The sequence below is a fragment of the Rhinatrema bivittatum genome, chromosome 16 (assembly GCF_901001135.1).
Source record: "Rhinatrema bivittatum chromosome 16, aRhiBiv1.1, whole genome shotgun sequence".
NCBI lineage: Eukaryota > Metazoa > Chordata > Amphibia > Gymnophiona > Rhinatrematidae > Rhinatrema > Rhinatrema bivittatum.
Genome location: NC_042630.1, coordinates 66,300,016 through 66,320,615, shown reverse-complemented (window position 1 = coordinate 66,320,615; position 20,600 = coordinate 66,300,016).

The following is a 20,600-nucleotide window of genomic DNA, read 5'->3' as shown; positions in this document are numbered from 1 at the left end:
AGTTCTTCCTGTCTAATAGACATTTCAAGGTAAAGATAAACAATAAAGAATCACATCCGGTTCTCTCCAACCAGGGAGTCCCCCAATGTTCCTCCCTCTCTCCGACCCTGTTCAACATTTACCTTCTCCCTCTCTGCCATCTACTCGCCAATCTAAAACTGACTCATTACCTTTATGCAGACGACATACAAATCCTTATCCCAATCACAGAATCATTACATAAAACTATGACTCACTGGAACAACTGCTTGCAATTGATCAATCATCTGCTCTCCAGCCTCAACCTCATCCTTAACAACAACAAAACTGAGATCCTAATCATCTCACAAGTTGACAACAACGGGCTCTCCAACCCAACTGACACTCTCCTTTCAACCATACCAAAATTAAATCAATCTCCTCATGTGAGAGATTTAGGAGTCATTCTAGGTAACCAGCTAAACCTAAAAAAATTTGTAAGCACCACCACTAAGGACTGTTTCTACAAGCTGCAAGTCCTTAGAAAGCTGAAACCACTACTTCACTTCAACGATTTCCGTATGGTTCTACAAGCCATCATACTAATAGAGATGTGAATTGTGTGCCAGATCGTCTTAACGATCAGGTTTGGCTGGGGGGGGGGGGGGAATCTGATCATTAAGATATGTGAATTGGAATCATTTCTGATTCCAATTCACATCGCAAATTTTTTTTTAGGGAGGCCCGCGCCTCTAAAAAAAAAACCCTCTTGACCCTTTAAATCGACCCCCCTTAGCCTCCCCCACCCTCCCGATCCCCCCAAAACCTTTTAACATCTTTAAAGATGGCGCCGGCCATCCAGTGCTCCTACCATGTGACAGGGGCCGGCCAATGGCACGGATACCCTGTCACATGGTAAGGGCAAAGGGGCATCGGCGCCATTTTATTTTAGCACAGCTGATGCCTGGTCATTAAGATATGCCTGATCATTAAGATATGTGAATTGGAATCATTTCTGATTCCAATTCACATCGCAAATTTTTTTTTTAGGGAGGCCCGCGCCTCTAAAAAAAAACCCTCTTGACCCTTTAAATCGACCCCCCTTAGCCTCCCCCACCCTCCCGATCCCCCCAAAACCTTTTAACATCTTTAAAGATGGCGCCGGCCATCCAGTGCTCCTACCATGTGACAGGGGCCGGCCAATGGCACGGATACCCTGTCACATGGTAAGGGCAAAGGGGCATCGGCGCCATTTTATTTTAGCGCAGCTGATGCCTGGTCTTTAAGATATGCCTGATCATTAAGATATGTGAATTGGAATCATTTCTGATTCCAATTCACATCGCAAATTTTTTTTTAGGGAGGCATCGGCGCCATTTTATTTTAGCGCAGCTGATGCCTGGTCATTAAGATATGCCTGATCATTAAGATATGTGAATTGGAATCATTTCTGATTCCAATTCACATCGCAAATTTTTTTTTTAGGGAGGCCCGCGCCTCTAAAAAAAAACCCCACCCGACCCTTTAAATCAACCCCCCTTAGCCTCCCCCACCCTCCCGATCCCCCCAAAACCTTTTAACATCTTTAAAGATGGTGCCGCCATCCAGTGCTCCTACCATGTGACAGGGGCCGGCCAATGGCACGGATACCCTGTCACATGGTAAGGGCAAAGGGGCATCGGCGCCATTTTATTTTAGCGCAGCTGATGCCTGGGAACGGGAAATCATCCCCCGAGGCCCTCCTGGACCACCAGGTAATGTTAAAAGGTTTTGGGGGGGTCGGGAGGGTGGGGGAGGCTAAGGGGGGTCGATTTAAAGGGTCAGGTGGTTTTTTTTTTTATTGGGCCATCGGCGCCATTTTAATTAGTGGCAGCCAAAATGGCGCCGATGGCCCGAGAGCGGGAGCTCGCGCCGGGACCCCCCCCCCCCATTGGACCACCAGGTAATTTAACGTTGGGGGGGGGGGGTTCGGGAGGGTAAGGAATTGGTTTTAAAGGGTTGGGGTGGGTTTAGGGGTTGTTTTGGTGTGCCGGTTTTCCCGCCCTCCCCCAAATAATTCCCGTGCCCTATTTAATGATTTAGGACGATTTATGACGATAAATCGGGGGCATTTGTATTATATCGTGCACTCTGACGATTTAGGACGATTTTAAAATTATCTGATGATAATTTTAATCATTCAAGAACGATTCACATCCCTACTATCTAAAATCGACTATTGCAACTCGCTCCTGCTTGGTCTCCCGGCCAGCACTATCAAACCTCTCCAGATGGTTCAAAACTCCACAGCCAGAATCCTTACCAATACTAACAAAAGAGAGCACATCACCCCCATCCTTAAGATCCTCCACTGGCTGCCCATTAAACACAGGATCCTCTTTATAGTTCTCACAACTATCCACAAAGCCATTCACAACATCTCCCCGCTCAACCTAAGCTCCCAACTGCGTCTTCACACATCAACCAGACCAATCAGAAGAGCATACAAAGGCATACTTTATGCTCCCCCAGCAAAATCCTCACTTCGAAAATGCGCCATATCCATAGCAGGCCCCACACAATGGAACCTGCTCCCTCCAGACATCAGACTAGAACATTGCCATTCGTTTTTCAAAAAGAAACTCAAAACCTGGCTCTTCGGCCAAGCTTTTCCAGGATCATGAACCCCTGGTTCGCAATCAGCTAGCAAGAGCCCCTGATTCGCATCCAGCTAGCAAGTTCCTCTGCTTATTTTAACTTTAGGAACTAACTAAGGTCGTCTAGTCACGATGTATCCTACTACTATTACACTGCCACAAGTATCTGTTTGTTACTCACACAAGAGGCATTTTTGCATCTACTACCCATTATCAGTGTACAATTTACTCTATACTGATAACTGTTTGTTCTGTTGTGTGGTCCAATTTATAATTTTAAGCTAGAATAGATTCCCCGATCCAAGTTTTTGTACCCCCTGTTCAATGTACCGTCTCCGGGCAAATTCTTTGTCTCTGTTCAATGTTTCAATGTAAACCAATGTGATTTCTATGTCATACAGGAACACCGGTATAGAAAAATTAAAAATAAATAAATAAATACTGATTAAAACTGATTGCCTTCATTTAGCCTTTGAGTCTGGCTCTGCTTAGTAGGGGTGTGCATTCGGATTGACCGCATTAGTAAAACGCAACTCATATTTTTTTTTTACTTAAAAAATTGATTCGACATAAACGATCGGATTTCCCACCTATCGAACATAGATATGTTCGATATGTGGGAAATCGCGATTGTTGAGCCAAAATAAAAATATAAACCCCCCTCACCCTCCTTAATCCCCCCCCCGACTTACCACAACTCCCTGGTGATGGAGCGAGGAGTGAGGACGCCATTTTTGCAATCCTTGGCGAGAAGCATGTGACGTCGGCGGCACGTCGAGTGACGCGGCGTCACGTGATTCCCGGCTCGTTCGCGCCGGACGGCTCGTTCGGCCCAAAAAGAACTTTTGGCCAGCTTGGGGGGGCCAAAAGTTCTTTTTGGGCCGAACGAGCCGTCCGGCGCGAACGAGCCGGGAATCACGTGACGCCGCGTCACTCGACGTGCCACCGACGTCACATGCTTCTCGCCAAGGATTGCAGAAATGACGTCCTCACTCCTCGCTCGATCACCAGGGAGTTGTGGTAAGTCTGGGGGGGGGATTAAGGAGGGTGAGGGGGTTTAAATTTTTTTTTTGCACATATGTACATATACCCAACTCATTGGATTTTTTTTATGTCCATATTGGCCGCAAGTGGGACACCCTTTCGGACATAAAAAATATGAACATAAAATTTTGCTCTGCACATCCCTACTGCTTAGTGACTGGAAGTTTCAATGCTATGCTAGTGATTTCTGATATAGACTTTTATTACATGGTTTATTTTATGCATTCATTATAATCTTATATTTGTATTTATCTTATGATTTTATGTTACTGATTTATTATGCATACTTTTATTACATTTTTTGATTTAGGCATTTATATATTCTTATATTTGTATTTTATCCTATGCATGCTGTTCTTGCTTCTCTGCTGTGCGACATGATATTCCAACCCTAAGCTGAATTCCCACTCTGGCACACTAGTAAAAGTGAGGTCCCTGGAAGATGTCAGGAAATCTTGCTGTTCTGACTAAGGTCCTCTTGCCTGCCTGAGAGTTAGCTGCCCAGCAAACAAGCAGAGGGCTGCAGCCTAAAATTGTTATTATTTCCATTAAAAAGGAACCCTGAGTTCTCATATAGTTCAGACATTGAAAATATATTTACAGTTAAAAAAATCAAATTATTAACATCTGAAAAGCTAGAAACTCCCACCCTAAATAAGTGATTCTAACTTTTAGAAGTCACCATTAATGCCCAGTCTCCATCTGAGCTGGAAATCAGAGTCATTAATGGAAGTTAATAGTTGGCGTGTCCACTCCAGCCTCAGACGCGCATTATATCCTCTCTCCTCTTGCTGCTCTGGTTTCAGTGGTAGGAAAAGCAGTCTGGTGCTGAGGGATGCTTTTCACCCCAGTATTTCCATCACACATTTATTAAAGGTTTTGGCTAGCTCTGATTGATTTCAGGAGAATTATCAAAACATTTCAGCCTGACATTCCAATAGGATTCTCCCAGATTTCTCAATGAGCTTTTTACAGGAAACTCTCAAACTGTGAATTTTGGTGCAAATTTTGCATGTACTTTATATCTGTATTCTTAGCCCCAGTTCTCAAGAGAAAGGAAGCCATACTTTAGATTCAAACAGGCCAATACAGAAAGAAATGCAGGTGCGTGGGTGCTCTGAGTTGAGTGCCCGCTCCCCCGCTCCCCCGATGCACATCCAGCCATCTCTCCTGGGCACGCAATTCAGTATTTAAATGAGGGGTCACGCTAATAAGGAGGTGCTAATGACAATAGCACGTCCCTAGCATCTCCTTGTTAGCGGTAAATCTTGCTGTCAGTGGGTCTGGACAACCGATGCTCAATTTTACCAGTGTATGTTTCCGAACCTGCTGACAGCCACGGGTTAGGAAAATGGATGCCGGTAAAATTGAGCATCTGATTTGCTAACCTCTGACAGGCGGGCAGATTTTTTTTTTTAATTTTTGGTTCCTCCAACTTAATATTGCTAGGATATTAAGCTGGAGGGTGTTTTGAAAAGCAGTATTTTCTGCTTTTCTGTACACTTTTCCGGGTTGCTCAGAAATTAACATTAATTTCTGAGCGTAAAATGTGTGGCTTGGCCACACATTTTACTTTCAGTATCCCGGGGACTAACTAATAGCCTCATGAACATAAATTTGCATGTGATAAGCACTATCAGTTTCGGGGGGGGGGGGGGGGGGGGTTGGCCGCACGGTTTTGACACGCTAAACCCCTTACTGTAAAACGGGTAATAAATGCACATAAAAAATGTGCAGACAATTGCATGCTAAACGGTGCACTCAGCCAAGCGCACTGTACTGTATCAGACTGAAAGTATGTGCAGATACTTCACCTGCTTCCCGTGCAAGTAAAACGTTTCTGCAAAATGACATGCATAAATCCAAAAATTCACAATCCATATGTGCTGCTTCTCAATCCTTCCTAAAATATGGCCCACAGAAACAACTGTCCTAAACGTGGCTGAGAGCACCTGTGAAGTGAGTGTATGTGCGAGCTTTTGTCCATGGTTACAGGTACTCCCATCTCTCCAGTTCCTGGGGTTTATTAGGAGTGGATGGAAGATGGATGAGGCATGGGATTTCCTCTACTTTCTTCTTAGTCAAGGCATGGGATCTCCTCTACCTTAGTTTCAGATGAGGCATGGGAATCTCCTCTACCTTCCTAGATGACGCATGGGATCTCCTCTACCTTAGTTTTAGATGAGACATAGGAATCTCCTCTACCTTCTTCTCAGATGAGGTATGGGAACCTCCTCTACCTTCTTCTCAGATGAGGTATGGGATCTCCTCTACCTTAGTTTTAGATGAGACATGGGAACCTCCTCTACCTTCTTCTCAGATGAGGCATGGGATCTCCTGTACCTTAGTTTTAGATGAGACATTGGAATCTCCTCTACCTTCTTCTCAGATGAGGTATGGGAACCTCCTCTACCTTCTTCTCAGATGAGGCATGGGATCTCTTGTACCTTAGTTTTAGAGGAGACATAGGAATCTCCTCTACCTTCTTCTCAGATGAAGTATGGGAACCTCCTCTACCTTCTTCTCAGATGAAGTATGGGAACCTCCTCTACCTTCTTCTCAGATGAGGCATGGGATCTCCTGTACCTTAGTTTTAGATGAGACATGGGAATCTTCTCCTCTACCTTCTTCTCAGATGAAGTATGGGAACCTCCTCTACCTTCTTCTCAATGGGATCTCCGCTACCTTCACCTCAGATGAGGGTTGGGATCTCCTGTACCTTAGTCTCTGCTCTGGTCAGTGCCTCGCCGAGAGTCTTCATCACCTTCAGAAGGGGATTTACCTTTCAGTAACATCCATGCAGAAACCTTAGCCTGATGGAGTAGATTATATGCTATAGGATCTGAATTTGGATGTCTGATTCCTGGAATCATTTTCTAAAGTGTCTAGGTGTTTGTTTTGGAGAGGGGGAAGGTTTCTTTAGGAAAACATGTATTGGCCCCACACCCAGACTATGAGCATCAGTAGAATTCCCTGTTGCCTTTTATCATGTTTAAATTCATTCTTAATTACAACTTATCTTTATTCTGCCTGGTCAAAATACAGAAGAGAGGAATCACAAGAGGTAATTTCTGGGGTGATTTTTGTTTTTATAGAAGTGGAGAAATGTGTGTGGGGTTTGTTACAGGCACTTTTAGTTTACAGAAAATATTGCATGTTGTTTTACTTAATTATTTCAGTTTCTGTCTTTCCAGTATCCCAAAGTGGGTTCAAAATATTTGGTAGAAAATTTACAAAGCAGATCGTTTCAACAAACAAAACAATTCACCACCATGGTACAAACAGGTTACAGGAAAACAAAAGGACAGAGACTAAAAAAATCTATAAACTGTATAGACCTACAATACACAAGTCAGTGATAAAAAAATAATCTGCTCAGGCTAACTGTAAGCAGTCAGAAATGTATAAAGGAATAATCCAGGACTTCTACGCTGAGCAACCAAGGAGAAGAGAGCAAAGGATTATAATCACAGTACAGGAAATGCAACAGTTTATGATCTAACAATCCTGCCAAAGAGAATCCTCTTCTCTTGTTTTCTAAATCAGATGCAGTGTTTAAGCTGCTGAGCACAGCTTGGGAGTTAATTCCATCATCTCCTCGGGGGATGGAAGCTGAAGTCAGTAATCTCTGCAGACATTGGAGAGCACCGGAGTGAGAGATTTCTCTCAGCAAGGCGAGCTCTTGCCAAAGGGCACTGTCAGTGCTATAGACAAGATTTAAATGCGCAATTTGTTCTGATTTTCCTGGGTTTCTTTTCTGACTGAGCTGCGCTGGGCCAGGCTGTTCTGGGTCTAACAGTGCTACACTTGAATGGAATATGCATGGAAATAAAATCACAACTTACTCTAAATGTATTAAGCAGCTCCTAATTTCCAAAATAGCAACAAAGCTGGGTCGCTTTCTCTCTCTCCTCACCAAGCACCTCTCCCCTCATTGCCATATCCTCCTTCCGTACCCAGTTCTCTTCTGTAATCCCTTACCATGTGGATCCCTCTGCTCTGCTTTCTCTCCTTATATCAGACTCTGCACCCCCACTCCCCCAGCACTGAATTCTCCACACTATGTAACTCCTCTCTTATTGATATCTTCCACCAGATTGTAAGCTTTTGGGGGTAGGAACCTGTGAGCACCTTCTGCATCAGCTCTTTCCTCAGTTCTTGCAGCCTCTATGTGACTCTTGTGTCCTGTTTTACATCTCCCTCTTTTTCAAAGCACTGTGGACGCGGAAGATGGATCAGATCTGATGCTAACATTAGGAATTCAGTACTAGTGGTAAATTCTCACCCATTAACCCAGATATCTCTCGTTTTTAAAGCCGTTTTTGTAGCTGCTGAGAGGGGATCAGATCTGATGCTAACATTAGGAATTCAGTACTAGTGGTAAATAGTGCACTCAGAGTCCTTACCTTTAGGTTAAAAGGAAGGGAGTGCACCAGCTCTTTGCTCTGTTCTTGCAGCCTCTGTGTGACTCTTGTGTCATGTTTTACATCTCCCTACTGTGCACGGCACTGTGGACGCTGAAACTACATCAGATATGATGCTAATATTAGGAATTCAGTACTTGTGTTAAATGGTAACCCTCAGCACTCAGAAGAGTTTATAATCATTGAAGGGTCCTCTGGGAAAGGATCCCTGAGGCTGATGTTGAGAAATCACAGATCACACAGCAAACACCGGCTAATGCACATTTAGTTTTGTTATCTCTGGATGTTTATGTCTTTCCCTGATTAATATTCTATTCCTTTGTGGTCATCCTGCACATTACAAGTTTCTTCAGTTCACCTAATTTGCCCCTTTTTCCAACCCTTAGCCCCTGCTCCCTGCTGGCTTCAAAATCTGATGTAATATTTGTCTTGCATGTATCTAATGTCATCTGTGAAAAATGGCTTTGAGACCTTTCACCTCTCTCTATAAATAATCAATACATGTGCTAAAACATTCCTGTCCTAATACACATCCCCAAGCTTCTTCACTCTCTACCTGTTATTGTTTGTGAGGGTTTTAGGTAGATCCCTGGACTGGTGGCAGATGACCACATCCACGGGAGAAGGTCCTGAAAGGGGCCACAAGTCAGGCTCAGGTTTGGAGACACACACACACTTAGTTCTTTTATTAGACTGAATTGTGGACCACCAGAGGTGGCGATAGTGAGATGGAAAGTAGCCCAGCTGGGCTTGTAGTCCCCCGGGCTCTGGAACAGCGATCCCACAATGGCTGTGCTGTAGAGAGATCTGAATATAGTGAGCAAGAGCAGGATATGCAGAGTTCAAGAAATAGAACCTTGTTGGTAATGTACTCACACAATGGTCTCTTAGAAAGAAGCACAGGAGCTGGAATGAAGGCAGGCCCTCGAGGAGCAAGTACCTGGTTTCAGGGAATAGCTCTGAGAGAGAGCTGGTAACTCACTGATGTTGTAGGCAGCAGTGTCTTCCAGAAATAATGTTCAGTAGCAAGTCCGGGAACATGGGCCCTCGAGGAGCGAGTACCGGTTCCATACTGCGACCTGAAAAATAAAAGAGAGTGTGAGGCCCCCGAGGAGCGGGTACCTCAATGGTAAAGTCCAAGGAGGCAGAGTTGCAAGGTAACGGAGAGCGAATCCCATCCATAGCTATACCGATGAATACCGAAGCATACCATTGCTAACTCGAATAGCTAGCAAAATCATAGACCTTAAATATCCGGGTTTGATGACATCATCACAGGGGGACGCCCCTGAGGTTTGCACCACAGCTGGTACTTGAGTCGGGGCCGCGCTGCACATACGCCCTTAGGCTTCTGAACAACATAGCGGGAGGCAGCGCCCAAGCCGGTCCGGGGACACCATAGAGGACAGCAGACAGATGCTGCGGCAGCCAAACATCCATCAACCAAAGAAGGAGTCGCAAAAGAGGTAAGGTGGGTGGAGTGGAGACGTTGGTCAGTGACGGTCGCAACAGTACCCCCCTTCAAAGAGCAATCTCCTCTTCGGGTACCAGGCTTTGGTTTGGAAGGATGCACGGTGTGAAACTGATGAAGCATCTCTTTGTCAAGGATATTGGCCTGAGGCTCCCAAGAGTTATCTTCGGGGCCGAAACCTTCCCAAGAGAGAAGATATTCTAATGCATTGCCTCTTCTTCGAATATCCAATATCTCTTCAACCTTAAATTCTAGGTCGCATTCTGCATTGATGACAGGTAGTTCCTGAGATTTGGAAGAAAATTCGCTGAGTATGAGTGGTTTCAAAAGTGAAACGTGGAAAGCGTTATGGATGTTGAGTCCAGGTGGTAGGTTCAGGCTGTAGGTGATGTTGCCAATACATCGGAGGACTGGAAATGGTCCCATGTAGTGAGGAGCAAACCGAGAGGAGGGTAGCTTCATTGACAGCTTGATTGACAGCTTGATTGACAGCTTGATTGACAACCAGATTTTATCTCCTGGCTTGAAGACTGGTGCTTGTGAATGGTGCGCATCGTAGTACTTCTTAGCACGGTCACTCACTTTATTTAGCATGTCCTTTGTCTGAACCCACAAGTTATGGATTTCATCAGCAGTGGAGTGAGCTGCTGGGAACATCACTGAGAGCTTCAGTAGAAGTGGCAGTGTTGGAGAACGTCCATATACCACTTCAAAAGGTGTTGATCCAGTTGATGTTGCTGGATGAGAATTGATGGTGAATTCAGCACAAGGGAGCAGTTTGGCCCAATTATTCTGTCAGGAAGTGACATAGACTCGAATGAACTGCTTCAGAGTTCTATTCATCAGTTCTGTCTGGCCATTTGATTGTGGATGATAGGCTTAAGTGTAGTCTAGAGAGATGTCGAACAACTTGCACAAGGCTATTAATTGACTTAGAAAATAGCCACTGCTATTACTAGCAACAGTAACATGGAATAGACTTAGTTTTTGGGTACTTGCCAGGTTCTTATGGCCTGGATATGCCACTGTAGGAAACAGGATGCTGGGCTTGATGGACCCTTGGTCTGACCCAGTATGGCTTGTTCTTATGTTCTTATGGCCCTCCAGAATCATGCCGTGAATTGGGATCCATGGTCGGAGACAATGTGAGAAGGTAGGCCATGGAGGTGGAATATGTGCGTTATGAAGAGCTTCGCAAGCTCCAAGGCTGAAGGTATGCCAGGAAGCGCCATGAAGTGGGCCATCTTGCTGAAGCGATCAACTGTGACCCAGATGGTGTTTATTGCTCTGGAAGTAGGTAAATCAACTACAGTCAGTAGCAATGTGTGACCTAGGCTGTTCCGGAACTGGCAGTGGTTGCATCTGACCCCACGGTTGTCCAGAAGCAGGTTTGTTCTTGGCACAATTGGTACAGGATGCCACAAAGAAATAGGTATTCTTCTTGATCGTAGGCCACCAATACAACTTCTGTATCTTGAGCAGGGTACGGCGTTGCCAGGATGGCCAGCCAGCTTGGAATCGTGTGCCCAAAAGAGCACTTTCTTCCTGAGGTGTTTAGGAACGATGGCCTTGCCAGCAGGCACAGACTGGGTAGTCACCAAGATGATTTTCTTTGGGTCAATTATGTGCTGTGGCTCATCAGGCACATCCTCTGAGAGAAAAGAGCATGAAAAGGCATTTGCTCTGATGTTTATATCTCCAGGGCGATACTTGAGCACAAAGTCAAAACAATTAAAAAATAGGAACCATCTGGCTTTTCTGTAATTCAGGCATTGTGCGTGGTGGAGATACTCTAGATTTTTATGGTCCGTGAATACGGTTATTTGATGTTGAGCGCCTTTGAGCCAAGGCCACCATTCCTCGAATGCAAGCTTTATTGCCAAGAGCTCTTTATCGCCGATCCCATATTTCTTCTTGGCCAATTAAAATCTTTTTGAGAAGAATGAATAGGGACGTAAGGCTTTCGAGTCTCCTGTCTGGCTCAATACGGCCCCCATGCCCACATCTGAAGCATCTACTTCTACGATAAAGGGCTTTTTGGGGTCTGGATGCTGCAAGCATGGTTCCATGGAAAAGGCAGTCTTCAAGTTCTAGAATGTGGATATGGCCTCCGCTGACCATTTTGAAGCATTGGCACCCTTGCGAGTCATCGCGGTCAAGGGTACTGTTAAAGAAGAATAGTTCTTTATGAAGCTTCTATAATAGTTGGTGAACCCCAGGAATCTCCTCAGGGCCTTCAGGCTGGTAGGTAGGGATCAATTCTTGATACTTTCAAGTTTGTGAGGGTCCATTTGGAAGCCTTCCTTAGACACAATATAGCCAAGAAAAGGCACTGAGTCTTTGTTAAATTCGCACTTAGAGAGTTCGGCATACAGCCGGTGTTCACAGAGATGGTTGAGTACTTGTTTGACATCTTCAATGTGAGTGGGCAGATCCTGGGAGAAGATTAGAATGTCATCCAGGTAGACCATAACATTCTTGTACAGCAGATCCCGCAAGATGTCGTTCATCATGTTCTGGAAAATGGCGGGTGCGTTGCACAGACCGAACTGCATTACTAAGTACTCGAAGTGGCCGTCTCGAGTGTTGAAGGCTGTTTTCCATTCGTTGCCACTCCGAATGCAAACTAAGTTATAGGCCTCCTTCAGATCAAGTTTTGAAAATATATTGGCCCCTTGCAGCCGGTCAAACAGCTCCGAGATTAAAGGCAAAGGGCAATGGTCTTTTATCGTGATCTTGTTCAGACCTCGGTAATCAATACATGGACGTAGGGTACCGTCCTTCTTCCTCACAAAGAAAAAGCCTGTGCCGGCTGGAGACTTTGATGATCTGATAAAGCCCTTTTGAAGGTTGTCTTCAATGTATTCGGACATTGCCTGATTCTCAATTGCTGAGAGGGTATACACGTCCTTTCAGAGGCTCAGCATTGGGCTTCAGTCTTATGACACAGTCATAAGACCTATGCAGAGGAAAATGTCAGCTGCTTCTTTGGAGAACACATCCCTGAAGGATGCGTATTGGGGCAGCAGTCCTGGCATCACTGGAGTCGTAGGCATGCAAATGACAGGAGTGATTTCCTTAAAGCACTTCCCATGACACTCTGGGCCCCAGTGGGAGAGTTCCAAGGATGCCCAGTCAAATTGGGGTTGGTGCGCTTGCAAACAAGGTAACCCCAGGACGATAGGGTGCATGGCCTTTTCCAGTATAAAGAAGGGGAGTGATTCCGTATGAAGAGCTCCGGTGTGGAGAGTCACTGGTACAGTTTGGCAAGTCACGTCGCCCAGTAAGGGCTCTCCATAGATGGAGGATAGAAGTAGTGGATCTTTCAACTTGACAAGATGAATCTTCAATTGCTCCACTAAACATCAAAGAATGAAGTTGCTTCCTGCCCCTGAATCCACCAGGGCAGGAGTTTGAACCGTAGCTGGTCCACAGGTCAAGAAGACTAGGAGAGAGAGTGGAGGAGAGGGCATAGTGAGGCCTAAGAACAGTCCTCCTGCAGGACTTAGGCCCATCCGTTTTCCGGGTGAATGGAGCATGTAGGAACATCATGGCCTTGCCTCTTCCATAGTCTTCTCTCTTTGGAAGTCAAATGCCCGTGAACAAGTTGCATCGGTTCATCTTTACTGGCAGAAGGAATTACTGGAACCATCTGAGGTGCAGGTATTCCACTAGCCTGTTTGAACCCAGGTATTACCTTGGGCTGGAGTTCCTTCACCTTGTCACGGAACCGGTGATCAATCCGAGTGGCCAAAGCCACTAGTTCGTCCATTGAGTCAGGTGTTTCACAACAAGCCAGCTCGTCTTTTAAACAGCAGAGTTCTGCCGCAAGAGTTTTGAACTCTATGGCAAATTCAGCCAATGATCTGTTGCCTTGCTTCAGGTCCACCAAAGCAGAACCGGCAACAGTAGTTCGAGCAGGGTCATCGAAAACGGATTTAAATAAGTCCAAAAATCCTTCTATGTCCTGCAATATAGGATCCTTGCATTCCCACAAGGTAGATGCCCAAGACAAGGCCCTACCATCCAAATAAGAAAGGATGTAGGTAGTCTTGGAAAAAGCAGTAGAGAATAAAGATGGCTGTAGAGCAAAATGTATGCAGCACTGGTTTAAAAGCTCCTGGTCTTCTAAATCTCTCCCGAGAAACGAACTGGAGCCACCAGCTGTACAGCAGTCTTTAAAGTTACCTCCTGTAACTTACCTTCATGGCTGGAAGCGGTGCCTTGAGTCTTCAGTGTAGCTGATGAAATGCTGAAGTGAGTTTCTCCAAGGCATCTTGCTGCTCCGAAATGTGCAGGGCCAAGCCTGGTATGACCTGCAGGGCATTCAGCTGTGCCGGATCCATGGAGTTAGCAATCTGTTTTGTTTGTGAGGGTTTTGGGTGGATCCCTGGACCGGTGGCAGATGACCACGCCCACGGGGGAAGGTCCCGAGAGGGGCCACAGGTCAGGGTCAGGTTTGGAGACACACACACACTTCTTTTATTAGACTGAATTGTGGACCACCAGAGGTGGCGATAGTGAGCTGGGCTTGTAGTTCCTCAGGCTCTGGAACAGCGATCCCACAATGGCTGTGCTGTAGAGAGATCTGAATATAGGAGCAAGAGCAGGATATGCATAGTTCAAGAAATAGAACCTTGTTGGTAATGTACTCACACAATGGTCTCTTAGAAAGAAGCACAGGAGCTGGAATGAAGGCAGGCCCTCGAGGAGCGAGTACCTGGTTTCAGGGAATAGCTCTGAGAGAGAGCTGGTAACTCACTGATGTTGTAGGCAGCAGTGTCTTCCTGGCAGAAGTAATGTTCAGTAGCAAGTCTTGGAACATGGGCCCTCGAGGAGCAAGTACCGGTTCCAGACTGCAACCTGAAAAATAAAAGAGAGTGTGAAGCCCCCGAGGAGCGGGTACCTCAATGGTAAAGTCTGAGGAGGCAGAGTTGCAAGGTAACAGAGAGTGAATCCCATCCGTAGCGATACCGATGAATACCGAAGCATACCATTGCTATCTCGAATAGCTAGCAAAAACATAGGCCTTAAATATCCGGGTTTGATGACATCATCACAGGGGGATGCCCCTGAGGTTCGCAGAACAGCTGGTACTTGAGTCGGGGCCGCGCTGTGCACGCACCCTTAGGCTTCTGAACAACATAGCGGGAGGCAGCGTCCAAGACGGTCCGGGGGCAGCGGAGAGGATGGCAGACAGACGCCGTGGCAGCCAAACGTCCATCAACCAAAGGAGGAGTCGCAAAACAGGTAAGGTGGGCAGAGTGGAGACATCGGGCAGTGACGGTCGCAACACTACCCCCTACATCTGACAACCAATCCTAACCTAGTCAGATATATGCTGCCTCTTCCCCAGTCTTCATTAGCCTCACATCTGGCAGTATAATATAGAAATGTATCGCATAGTGAAGTGTAACTGTTATATAATATGTAGAGTAGAGGATGGTAGGTGATATTCAGTCATAACCTAGTCAGATATATGCTGCTTCTTAGGGGATCTGGCAGGTTCTTGTGACCCAGACTAACCGCCGGTCAGAGACTGGATACTGGGCTCGATGGACCTTAGTCTGACCCAGCATGGCTTTTATGTTCTTCTATTTTTAATCAAGATTTAAGCCAGATCTGAGCGAGGATATCACTTGCTCAAAAAAGCTCTGGAATGGGAATACTTCTGTGGAAGGAGATATATGTGTTGTCAGAATTTGTTATAGGTCTGATGTGATGGGAGGATGAACACTGTCCAAAGCTTGTTAGGTCCTTAAATGGTTAATCTCTATCCAACGACTTTGTTCTTTTTTTACCCTTCCACACATTTGTGGACAGATTTATGGACTGAGTCAAACTTTCACAGAGTTATTTGTATTTCTTTTACAAGTTACACAACTTTTGTCCAAGATTTCCTTGGTGCCTAATTTATACCTTGGACAAATCTTATGAACATATAATACAGCATGCTGGGACAGATTAAGGTCGCCGGCTCACAAGCACCCAGGAGATCCTCCAAAGTACATCTATTTCTTGTTAGTCACTCTCTGGGATAGCGGTCAATATAAAGAGATATTACAATACTATACATGAGCATTCATATTCACGTAGGTCCCTCTTCAGGTGTCTGTCCAACATCCCTTAGCATTGAGCCAATGAAAGTCTTCACAGCTTATTCAGTTTCTAGCTCTCTCCATAACCATTATGACTACTCAACCCATTACAATAAAATCTCTAAATATTACAGATGTGCATTCGTTTTTGCCGAATTGGAAAATTTCAACAAAATTGTCCAATTCAGCATGTTTTGGGGAGCCCGAAAACGATTGGGATTTTCCCATTTTTTCACGAAAAAATTGTTTTACGGGTTAGCGCGCACTAACAAAAACTAACGGTTTTTGTTAGTGCGCCCTAACGGGAGTTAGCGCGCACTAATGGGGGTTAGTGTGCACTAACCCAAAAAAATGATTTTTCATGAAATGAAAAACCTGAACCATCAAAAAAACATTTCCCACGGCGGCCGAAAAACGAAGAACATTACATCAATACTCATAACACTGGTTACATGTATTGGGTATGAAACTTTTAGATATCTAACTACAACCAGACCTCATATAACAATTTGGAGAGTTTATTTTGTGCTTACTCTCACAATCAAGTATACCACATATACCAAATTTTATGTGTGTATTGTGGTTCTTTTTAGATTTTACAATCATCGGTCATGGTTGTATGCTCTTATCTCAAAAACATCTTTTTTTATATATTTTTTTTTTAATCTTTTTCATTTTAAATTTTAGATTTTAAATTTTGTTATCCATTTCTTAAATGTTTAAAGAGCTTTAAATATACAAATCACTTATCTTTTGATTTGAGTGATCAAAAAACGCTGATATCATGAGCTCTGTGCCCAAACGCTGAAATGCTAGACTCTATGCCCAACACGGCTCGTGTTTCTTTGTTGCTTCTTCAGGGGCATTACAATTTCTTCTGAAACACAAATGCATTAATTAAACATCGCCAAATTCATAATACAAATTCATGCATTTACTACTCGTCCATACTTTCAGCATTTCTCCGAAGAACGACACGAACACAAAAAACAATTCACATCTCTGCTAAATATCACAGCTTCTTTCATTCTACCAGAACGATGGAGGTGATGCTTCTCCAATGTAAATAGCTAATTCTTTGTGAACAACATGTCCAATATTTTACAAAATTATTTGGCTAACGTGGAAAATCATTTGAAACATAATTTGTTGGGGCAGAAGAAAAAACAACATGACGTGATCATGAAATCAGGAGTCCTGTAATGTTCTTTACTAACCTGAAACCTTCACACATTCTGTCAGTATTTTCCAGAAAAGGTTTTAAGATTTACAATTTTTTCTGTTTCTCATTTTCAGATTTGGACAATTTTAAATCAACCAGCTCTAAGTGTGCTCTCAGATGCTGATCCTTCTTTTATAAATTGCATTGGTTGACCTGAACCAAGATAGAAATGCCCCTGACCATTGCCTGTAATGCAACATTTACCTGGTTGCAGTAACTGCAGTTCCTCTTTCATCTTCTTTTTTCTCTCATATTCAGAAATACTTATGCCTCATCTATGTGACTTTATGAACATCTGGAAAGCTAGAGACATTTGGACCCTCAAGCAAGAGATTCTGACCCCTCTGAATCACCCTTAACCCACCGTCTCTATCTGACTGTGAAGTCAGAGGCACTAATAACGTTCCTGCGGAGCTCAGTAAAGAGGTTGTCCTCGCCAGCATCAAATCCACATTCTTCCCCATCTCCTGCAGCTCTGGTTTCAGTGGCAGCAGATCAGTTTTGGTAATTGGGAGTGCAGGGCATTGAGGCTTCTATCAGGAGTTTTTTTTTTAAAGTTTAGTCCACTTTGAGTATTATAAGGAGGAACAGAGAAGTTTATCAGACTCTAACCTGATTTTTCTGCATTTGTTGCATTCTGGTATAACTTTATGTTCTGTTTACTCTCTTGAGCACAGCACTATAGGAGATGATGGGGTTTCATATCTGATGCTAAAATGAGTAGTGTATGATATAATTAGAGTCCTTACCTTAAGGAGAAAAGATTCATCTGCATTATCTTCAGTCTGGAAATCATCAGCTCTCGGTATTATTTATCCTCCCAGCTGGTCCCTCTGGGAAAGGATCACTGAAGTTGATGAGAAATCACAGATTACACAAAAGAGATTCAAGTAAACTCTAGTTAATGTAGTTTCTTAGACTGTGTATTTCCACTTAATTCAAACAAGAGTAATGGGTTTAAATAATCCACATGGCAGAGTGCACTAAAAGGTGAATTTTATAAAGCCCTATGCACGCATTAGTTAAGGGATTTGCGAATATGTCGGGTCGGCACAAGGCGAGCGGATTTGAAAAGCCACCCGGATATGCACATAAATGCTGCTGCGTGCACAAATGAAAAGTTTTCAGAAAGCAGCGGAGCGTGGGTGTGGTCTGGGGGAGCGTGGGCATTCTGGAAATTTTAACTTGAATTTTGCTTGTAAATATTTAAGCACACTCGAGTGCATAACGGTCCCCTGCCACATAACTTTGCTTCTGCTATGGATGATGTGGAAGTGATAAAAACATTTAGGCAGATCAGCGGGGTTTTAAAGGTCAGGACTAACAGAGGGGAAGGAAGGCTATTACTAGGGGGGTTTGGAAGACCTCTCTCTTAACTGGGCAAAGTGGGAATTAACTGGTTTTACTGGCAGTGGCATAGGTGCACAGCTCTTTTAAAATCCCCCCACTTAAGGGGTAGAAGAGAAATTTGTGTGCACAGGCAGCTGCCCACTTAAAATTGAGCACATGTGCGTGAGGCCGTGCATGTATGTTATAAAATAGCCATGCCCCTAGGCACGGGCCGATGAATGCATGCACATGTGCCCCACATGCTGCTTTGAAAATTACCATCTAACTGTGCAGTCAAACTTCTGACAGCTGGGTTATACCCTTAGCAGTGAACCATTTCATCAGGGCAGACTGGGCAGGCCAATTGGTGTTTATCTGCCATTATCTACGATGTTACTTATGGAAAATATATAGAAAAAAGCAGAGCCAACCACACAACTGAAGCAACAAATGAAAAGTGGGGGAAATATAGATAATTGCAACAAAGTTTAAAAAGATCAAGAACAGACAGTCCTAAAAGGATGTTGCACGTAAAGTCCACCCTGTGCAATGTTGTTATGACTGTGTTGTGAGCCTAACTTTGTTTGTGGTACACCAGATGCAGGTGGAAGTGATCCGCAGAGATTAATGCTAATATTTTATGAGGGTCACAGAGTTTATAAAATACCATCTTTTTTTGCCCCCAAAATATCCAAGTATGTTTCAGTATGCATGCTGCATAGATTTGTAATACAGGAGCATGCATACTTTCTGTTCCCATTTTATAAAAATACACATCTAACAAGTGTGACAAATTGTGCATAATAACCCAAAATGAAACACAGAGGCAGGTATTTGTATGAAGTATGTGCATACTCTGCTTCTGAAAATACTTGTGCATGCACTTGGTATCACCAGTTCTCCACCAGTGCACCTAGAACCCCACTAGTTAACCCAACTCTCCAAGCCAAAAACTACACACAAAAGACAAGTGTCATTTCAATTGCATGAGCCATATAGAAGATATTTTTTATAAAGTTCCCTTTTTATCAAAAGCCAGGAGGATGTAAGAGGGTGGGAGGTGGATCACTGCATGTCACCACGTCAGTGTTTGTGCATAGATTGTCCTTAGGGAGACCAGGCAGACAGGAGAGAGGGAGGTGGATTGGGTGGCACATGTAGAAGACAATTTTTTAAAAGGAGCAAGACTGGGAAAGGTGGGTGTTGATGGGAACCAAGGGGAGGATTTGCGTGCACTTCTACCTAGGTTATTAGATTTCAAAGTAGGAAGACAAAAGTCTGTCCAGGATGAGGAGAAATATGGCAGGAGCTCCCTCTCTGTAGTAGGCAGCTGGCGGGAATCCTTAGCAGTGGGGACCGTATGACTGTGAAGATGATCTTTCTCTGCCAGCATTTCTTGTGTCACGATGTTCATGGAAAGGGTGGTGGTGCATGGAATGGGTGCTCAAGGAAAGTTCTTGACACAGAACTGGAAAATGAATTAATGAAAGCATGGGAGAAGCACACGGGATTCATACTTGCCAACAGGAAGGAAAGTCTGACAGCACCTGGGGTCTATGGCTTTGCCCCTGGACACTGAATGGGGGCAATGGTGAATACCTGCTGTCATGACAGATGCTTCTTTGTTTTCAGATACAGGATCTCAAGAAAAGGACCTGGTACCTCAGTAATAGCAGTGGCTATTCTCTAAGTCAGCTTGATTAATAGCAGGTAATGGACTTCTCCTCCAAGGACTTGTCCAAACCTTTTTTAAACACAGCTATACTAACTGCACTAAACACATCCGCTGGCAACAAATTCCAGAGCTTGGTAGTGAGTAGGTCGTATAGAGGTCAGTTTTGCTCACATTGCCTTTTATTCCACCTACTGACTTGACCCCTACTTCTTTATCTTTTCACAGATACCACTCGCTCCTCAGAGGAGGAGAGGAGCCTAACTTACTGCAGCCAGCAGGCCATCCCAGTTCCCACCGGAGACGAGTCTCCACCCTTCCGTTTCCTCCCGCTCACTAAAACCACCCGCTGTTTTGCTCCAGTATTTGAGGATGCAGGTCCTGGAGTGGCGCTGCTTTTGAAGGTGGAAGGTTAGGATGCTGGGCCTCCTCTTAGCAGGCACAAACCAGAGCCACCTGCATCTTCCAGGACTGTATTTGTGGGAGGAGAGGGCTCCTCTGTTAGAGCTGTGAGTTTAGCTGTGGAGTGGCCGTGCTGGAATGTGGCCACTCTTCAGGGTGACCTCAGGGGGGTTGGTGGCAGAGGTGGGTTACCTGGCTAACATCTGAGAGCCCCTAGCTCTGCGCCAGGCTCCTCAGTGCCCTGCCTCTTAAGCCCAACCTGCCCTCTCCTCCTCAGCTCCATGGGGTCCTTTTCTTTAATCCCCATTTTGCTTCCCGTATCTCTCTTCCCGCCCTCCTCCAGT